Below are 8,990 nucleotides of genomic sequence, written 5' to 3'. Positions count from 1 at the left end.
AAGAACACCTGCATTACAACCAGCAAGAATAGTCGGTGAGAGAGAGAAAATAAGGTGAGAGAGAGAGAGAGAGAGAGAGAGAGAGAGAGAGAGAGAGAGAAAATGAGAGAGGGGAGAGAGGCATGGCTCACTAGTAGCCGCACACAGCAAAGAACTCTCTCGCAGAGATTTCTCTCCCCGCCCACATTGAAGGTATGGCGACTGCATACACTGCCCCCCCTGCAACCTGTGGGTCAGAAGAGAGGTGGAGGGGTGGAGTCTGGACTTGCAGGCTTGAAGGAGGAGGCAGCCCTACAACAAACCTGCAGGTGGTGACAAAGACCTGTAACCAGTAGAGGAGGCAGCTGCATGAAAGAAGGCAGTGCACGCCCCAAAGAGTTTGCCACGTGGAGGGGGTGCACAAGCCCCGTTAAGAATAGAAAGAAGGTTTAGCCCTAGCATGTTAGATTGATATGAAAGATCTGTTTTGTATAGAAGAAGAAATTAGAGAAGATTGACAAGCAACAGTGGCTATAGTTGGTAGCGTGCAGGCTCTAGCTATGGCAGTGTGAAATGATGGTTCAGAGGGTAGCATGGAGAAGATGAGGCCTGTAGCTAGAGTCAAACTCAAGTTGCAGAGAGAGGGTGGGTCCCTGGTAGAGGAGCATACAATGCATTCAACGCACTTTCTGCGGCGCAAAAGATAAAGAATGAATGGAAGGAGAAATTTGGCACGTAATTAAGGAAGCGATAATTCTCTTCGTGACTTTTTAATATTGGGGTGGTGGTTTGAAACCTAAGACAAAGGGTTTGTAATTTGCAATGTAAAGGGACCCAAGCTAAGCCTTTGTTCACATGGACCTCACATTGGTGTGAAGGCGCTTAAAAAACCTCAAGAACGGAATGGCCAAGCGAGCCATAAATCAATGAAGTGGCAAATTGTGTCCATGCAAGACACACAGAACTGTAAAAAAATTATTCCCTCCATAACCCTGAAATAATGGGCAAAAGCCATGGTGTTTTTTACTATAGTGGATGGGTACCCTACCCTTGCTTGTACACATAAAAAGGATTGTACTCTCTCACCTAGATTTTATGAGGGTCCCCTACCTGAGCCTGTGGGGGTGCTCGAAATGGTTTGTAAATGTGGTGTGCATTGAGTTGTGCATGCATAGGCATTGTATTACATGGGTTGGTTCCCACCCAAACATTTATGTTCAAATCAGAATCAGTGGTTCTGTTTTTGTTGGATTAAGTGGGCGCAAAATGGACTTTGGTGTTGAAGATGGTAGACATGCGCACACATGTTCGTTTGATAGACACTCCAATGTATCATTGAGGGGGAGTGTTGAGAGGTAGTAATTACGGTTGTGCAATGCTACATTGATATGGGTGATAGGTGAGTTATAGAACACCTCGATTAAGAGGCCTGGGGGTGTTAGAGAGATGTAATCATGATGTTGTGTGTATGTGGAAAAGCACCCTACAAGTGCAAGATATTGTGGTAAGATAAGAATTCCACATGTATGGTGTGTGAGTGTTGACCAAAAGACTGGAAAAGGGAGTGCCACATGGACGATGATGTGTAAAGTGGGATAAGGCTACAAAGCCTATATCATTGTATGGTTCATTGTGATATGCGATAGAATAGAGATCTAGTATTGAGTGTGCAATCTCTCTCTCTCTCTCTCTCTCTCTCTCTCTCTCTCTCTCTCTCTCTCTCTCTCTCTCTCTAGTCATGGAGTTTTAGGTATGGTATAACCCACCTTAAGTTTTATGCTTAATATTGTGTCTACTATCACCATGATCAATCACATTTTAGGATTGTTTACAATCGAGGGCTAGTTGGGGAACAAGCATGGGCTCTCTCCATCGCCGCCGCTAAACTAGGTGGGTCGGCACACAATAGAGGGGATGTCGAGGTATCATCCCCACCACAAACTAGAGGAAGTATCCCTCCATTTCTATTACTAGGGAAGTGCCTAGCACTATAGCATATAGCTGACTCCATGTTGCTTACAGGGCTGGTTGGCTGCTATTGTGTGCACTACAGGCCAATTGCTCTAGCTAGGCAATGGCGTGTACACTTCATCTCACAACAAGGAGGAGTAAGGGTGGTTTCTTGTAGGCTTGTCGGCATCGCTCGCTCTCTGTCGCGTTGCTCACATGCGGCTAGTTGGCCCACCTTTGGCATCTTCTTTGCATTATCACATAGCTAGCTAATACATGGGTGATTGGTTACAAAGAAGGTAGTCACCTCACATATAGTTAAGGGTTGCACGGCAAAACCTTAGAGAAAGGGAGGTTCTACATAGATGCATTAGTACAAGCATGAGAGCGAGGTTCTACATAGATGCATTAGTACAAGCATGAGAGCGAGCTCAAAAGAAAAACCAACTAGTATCAAGAGTTTATTGGGGATCCACGTTCTGTGGGGCTTAAAAGGAGGACTAAGTTGTATTCTTGGTCTAGTCAATGGCTCGGTTGGTTCAAGTGCACTTGGCAAACACCCTCAACATCGACATAAGCATATCACGAGCATCAAGTGTGAGATGATGACAAGCAGGTTCCTGATGACGACAAATTGACAAAGTGAAAAGGGAAGTCTCTTTTTTATTTGATTTTGTACTTACTTCATCTATTCGAGAATTTGAATAATAAGAGAAACCGTTAAAGCTATGAGCTTCTCCTACTTGTGATGCCGCGTTTGATTCAATTAATAAGGAGTGTTCTTCTATGTAAAACATAATGATGAGGTCTTGGATGTGTGGTTGGGTAGTCATAAAAGAAACCGTGCAAGTCATAATGATGAGGTCTTGGATGTGTGGTTGTTTAGTCATAATAATAATGAGGTTTTTGATTATTATAATAATAAATAAAATGAATTTTTATTTAATTAAATTTAAAAAAAAGGGAAAAAGAAAATTGGAAAAGAGAAAAAAAATTCGAGGGGGTTTGTATTTTAAAACAGCGAAGAAGGGGAGGGGGTGCATGTGGGGTCTACGTCATGCAGGGGGTACATGTGCACATGTCTCCATGTGTGAATGAAGCGGTGCATATGTGCTTGGTTACAGGTGCACGATATGCATTTTTGTGTGCATATGTGAGGTGCGTATGCAAGCAAGGGTTAAAGTGTATGTAGGCTAATGGTGTGTGCACAAGTGAACGTGGGAGACAATGTGCAAACATTGGGGTGTACATGTAAATGAATGTGTAAGTGTGTGAACAAAGTGTATATGCATGTGGGTGAATGTGTGTGTGCATGAGTGTGCAAGGGTGTAAGTGTGTGGGTGCACATGTAAAGGTGTAGATGAATGTGCACATGAGAGTGTACATGCATGGGTGAAAGGCTGTGTGCATGAGTACAAATGGATGCGGGGTGCACATATACACATGAGAAATTTGATGGGGTGCACATGTCAGTGTGAGCGTAAGTCAAGTGAAGGTGTAAATGGATGTGTGATGTGCAGAGCTATGTGGGTGTGCACATGCATGGGTAAATGTGAACATGTGAAGTGTGCAAGGGTGTGTGCACATGCACAAATGGGTGCACATGAAATTGAAAGTGTAAGGGGTATGTGTGCAAAGATGAGTGCACATGTATGCATGAGTAATTGTGGGAACACATGCAAGTGCAAGGTGTGTTCATGCATGTGTGTGTGTGTGCAAGGGTGGTTACACAGACAATGTGTGGGTGGAGGTTATGCGCATGAAAATGAGAGTGCGATTATGGTGTACATGTGCAGGAGTATAAATGTGCACACATAGGGTATGCAAGTGTATGTGCACATGCAACTGAGAATGAATAGGGTTGTTAATCCCATATTGAATTAACAAGTATGCTCCTCCATTTGAAGACATTAATAAGTGTCATGCAAAGGCTCTATAAAGGTTGTAACATTATGAGACATTGGCCACCCAAGGCCTTAGTTAGTTACTTTTGGGCGCCCAAGTGTGAAAAAGGGCCAGTTGTATATAAGTCATTTTCTCATAATGAATGGACACAATCCCTCTTTGTGCTGTGAGAGCTCTTACCTTGTCTTGAGAGAGAGTGTGAGAGTGTAATCTAGTACATGTGCCTTCTCGATGCTTGTATGCTTGTGTAGAGGAGTGAGAGAGAGAGAGATTGCCTTGTATGGTGGTGCGAGTGACTCTACAGTGACAGCGTGGAGGTGGAGCTTAGAGGATTGGAGCTTCTCGAATTGAGCTTGGAGACCTTAAGGGACATAAGCTCGAATCATTGGTAAGTTCCCTATGACAGTTGTGATCTATTTCTTCTTCCAATAATGAATTCTTAGAGTTCCTTCTTGGAAGGTATGGTAGCCCATAACATTTTTAGCGCCGCTGCCAAGGAAACACCATTGTTTCTTCTGTCCTCTTTGAGTTTTAGCTCCCACTATACATGTTTCATCGTTGCCTTTGCATTCAGGTTGTGCATTGTTCAAAGAATGAATGGATAAGGTTTGAGTGGAAGTAAATATTTGTGAGAAATTATTTGTTTTTGTTGTGTGGGTGAGTACTTGGGTGACCTTAGAGGAAAACTACACTGTTTTTTCTTTTAAATTTCTATGTTTGTATCACCAAACTTGTTGGCATGAAGGAGCTGGGTGATACTCTGTTTTTTTTTGGGAAAAAATCACAAAAATAGGGAGCCATTGGTTGTGCTTTGAAGTTGAATTACACTCCTCATTACTAGCACACCTATTTTGGAGCATCTAGATAGGTAATCTACACCAAATCTTCACACTGTCAATGTGAGAGTGAACATGTGAAAGTGTGGGAAAATGGTTCATGACGTGAACATGTGAAAGTGTGGGAAAATGGTTCATGACGTGAACCATTTCCTGCTATCTCACAGCGTGAACCGCTTTTGCAAAATCAGCGTTGCAATTTGTCGGATTACCTTTCTAAAAATAGGCTACCTTATCTTGACACATTTGACACAACGGATCCTATAGAACCTTATCCCATGAATTAGCAGAGAATACTTCACGATGTAAAACACCTCCTGTTTCATGGCATGAATGATTTCGATTTTACAATGTGAGCTGTATACCTTTTCACGGCGTGAACTATTTAACACTTCACGATGTGAAACACCCCCCCTATTTCACAACGTGAACCATCAGTAAACAGATCTAGCTCATGAACCAAGAATAGTCATATTCAAGTTAGGAAAGTGCTTTAAAATTTGCAAGTTAAGCCCAACCAACTCAGATCAGGGCACGCGGATCTAGAATTCAAAGTAGCCGTTGAACACACGAAAGTGTAGAAAGTAGTTCATGATGTGAATCATTTACGATCTTACGACATGAGCCATTTCTTGCTATCTCAAGAAGTGAACTGCTACGTGTAGTCTCACGGCCTAAAAATTCAGATCAACAAAACCCTACAAAAATTCATTTGAGTTAGTGATTTATCCTATCAAATCATATTCACATGCACTTAAGTCTTGGCAAACTTATCAGAGATGACCTTACTCCCGACGACGATAGTGCATCGAACCACCCAAGATCTTCTTATCAAAAGAGTGTTGGTTCTGTCCACTCTATGAGCACTCAATTGAGTGTTTTAGCTCAGAGAAATCTAACGACCATTGATACAAGTAGTGAAGATTCCATGGAAGAAGGGTTACGATTCCCTGGGATTGGAGAGAAAGAAAAACCATCTTCCCCTACAAGATCCAATGGTATCTTTGACACAGACATGGGATTTTTTGGTCTCCAAACCATCACAGAAGATGAAGCACAATATACCGGTGCATACCTATCAGCTAGTGAGATGGACAAGGTGTAAGACTAGAAGTACCAACCCAGGCTTCGAGTTCTAGACTGTCTAACACAGGGACTCCTAGGATGAGGAGGGACATATAAAGTGTGGCTAGGATCGGTTAAGTCTTTTTCCTAACCTCAAAGGAACTAGAGTTAGACTTGAAGAAGGTTGAAGTAGAGTGACAACTTTTGAGCATTGAGCTTAAGTGAACAAGAGCTCGATACTTGATGAACACGAGATGAACAAAGGGAAATGGAAAAGGTAGATCCGTTTCAGTCACGTGGAAAGGAACCAAACATGTCCAAGAATACCACCGATGGTATGGAAATGGGCAGGGCTAAGGGAGCCAACCCCCCAAATTTAGAACCCATTAATGAAGAGCCAAGAGCAGAGGAGGTATTTGATACCCAGAATGAAGGGGAAAACCCACCTAGGGAAACCGTTGAAGTTGAGGACCGCCTATACATAAAGAAAGACATAGAGAAAATGATCAATCATCCCACGTTCTTGTAGGACATGGAGCTCTTGATTCTACAAAGATGGACAAAGGAGGCTGCTAATAATGAGCCAAGCCAGAATGTGGTGGACGTCCCTACCAATAGACCCAAAATTCCTAGAAGAGACAATGTAGGAAGAGGACGAGGTCTAGGTAGGGGGGAATAGCTCCTCTCAATGACCAATGGGTGGATCCAAATGAAGATCTTAATGTGTCCACAAGGACAGATTTATTGAATATGGTTGCGAAAATGGGTCGAGGAATAGTTAGGGAACTAGGCGGCACTGCTCTAGAATCCAAACCATCCACCAAAATGAGGCCACACATCATTTCCAAGCTCATACAAAAGTTCTCAGGGGATGGGGACCTGATCTCCAACATTTTGAGATCTTTGAGTCCACATGCAAAACCTGGGCTAGTGAATAATGTAACCATGATTCATGCCTTCTCATTGACCCTAGAAGGAAAGACTCATCAATGGTTTCGAACCCTAAAGCCAGAAGATAGGATCAACATAACTCGACTCAAGAATGTGTTCGGCCAAGCTTTGCTCAAAGTGGTGAGACAGATGGAGCCCTTTGGCACAACTGCATAATATCAAACAAAAAGAAAATGAGTCTATGCAAGACTATGTATCCCAGCTTATGCACTTGAATTCAAGATGCAAACTATGGGAGAGGCTAAGTGATAATTAGTTATTACTGCCCTGCTTTCGGAGAGGAGTCTAAGATCACAAAATGCATGATTATCTAGTATTAGCCCGATCCGGCACTCTGGATGCATGCTGTAAGTTGGCAATTGAATATGAAGATAATATGCTTGAATTGCCACAACCTGAAGATGTCAAGGTAGCTTCAGCAGCAACAAATTCACAAGTTTTGAGTCACCAAGACACAAGAACTTGGAGCAAGCAATTTGGGAACATGACTTTGGACGAACTCAGTAATGCCATACTAGACAAGTTGAAGGTTAAGGATGTGACAAAACTAATGCTATAATCCCAATTCATCATAATGGGTACCAAGCATTGGCTATCTTTGATGGAGGAGTGAGAGTCAACGTCATCACAAAACGATGTTGGGAGAATTGGGGAAAGCTAGATCTGGAAAGAGAAGATCTTATCGTAATAATGGCAAATGGAACAACTTCAAGACCCATGGGGATTTTGAAGAACCTACGACTTAAGCATTGGTCTACTTCCGTTGTCCTCACACTCTTCCGTTGAATAGTCTCCTTATCTCCATGTAGAGGCCTTGATTCCTCATACATAGGAGTCTTAACTACTGTTTCATGGAGCATGTGAGCCACTTGTGGTGATGTCGGTCTTGACCTTGCTGCCACCCTTTCCAGCAACTTGCTCAAGCTTGGTCCCTCACCTTCGTGCTTCCCCATATGATATGTATATTGCTTTGCACTTTGTAGTAAAGCATTTGCCATATTTGAAATGCACGCATACAAGCTAACCTTTTCCTTGTATCCTTCACCAGCAAGCCAACTCGCATGTACACTTTCAGATAAGTTTGTTCGAGGGGTATGTGCTAAATCCACCGAGCTTAAGACCACCTGCGCAGCACAAGAGGTTTCATACATGAATTCACAAAATTGACTCCAATGCAAATGCATCCATACAACATATCATTTCTCCAAAAAATTTCTCACCCTTGACATGAGGTTGCCCCAATGTGCTATTCGTACTTCCCACCAACTCATCCACGTATCCACCATCACTACCTGATAGTTTTCCCTCATGAACATGTCCATTTCTCCACCACTCATAAATCTCTTTACTTTTTAAGAAAGCTAACTCCTTATTGGTTGCCAATCTCCATTCTTCACACAAGTCAATATGGTGTTGTTGACTTTCTGCCTTCACGCATTATTTAGCATGCTTCATCAAACTTTGTTTCCAATGGAATAAACACATTTTCTCGCTATCCTCTATAATGTTGTGCGGACCCCCATTGAAAACGGTCCTAACTGCACACCAATTTGACCTTGCTTCATCAGCCCCATAAACCCATAGAAGTGTGCGGTGCATAACCACATTGCTCCATTGTGCTATTCAGCATTTCCGAAAATAGTACTTGGCTTTTTGTATCCTCCTCCTTCATTTCGCATGTGTCAATTGTCAACAACTCTTGAACACTATAGGATTTTGGAGAGAATTTTTTTCAATCAGCTATCATTCAAGGTAAATGAAAGAAAGGAAAAAATTGAAGTACGTAGTCTCACCTTGGGTCGTAAACATGACAAGCCATTGTTGACCTACCAAAAACTCGATGAGTGTGATCAAACAAAACCCAGGACTTTGACAAGTCACCTCCACTATCACACCGCATGCGATTCACCAAGTCCACACTTGGATTCTGGTCCTCGCAAAGACATCTTAAAGACATAACATTTGTCATCAGGGCCTTGTATAATGAATAGCGAGATCTTCTCTGTATAAGAAGGATGCTATCAAATCCCTCTCCTGTCGGCATCAATTTTCTTTTCTCTTGGGATATAATGCGTCTAAACCTAAAAAACATAATTTCAGAATAAAGAGAGGACCGAATGTAGAAAAATACATCTAAATATAATTAAGTTACAGAATGAATACTCACCTCCTCTGGTTTTCCATAAGAGGATTCAACTCCTCCAAAAAATTACAGAGCTCATGATCCCCAATACTTGTAGGTAGCTCATCATTTTGATTCTTTATGGAGGAAAACAGCATATCCTTCACAATATCCATCTGTAT

Source organism: Cibotium barometz, chromosome 7, assembly GCF_041138505.1.
Source record: "Cibotium barometz isolate CiBa-2024 chromosome 7, ASM4113850v1, whole genome shotgun sequence".
NCBI lineage: Eukaryota > Viridiplantae > Streptophyta > Polypodiopsida > Cyatheales > Cibotiaceae > Cibotium > Cibotium barometz.
This window is presented reverse-complemented; position numbering follows the sequence as displayed.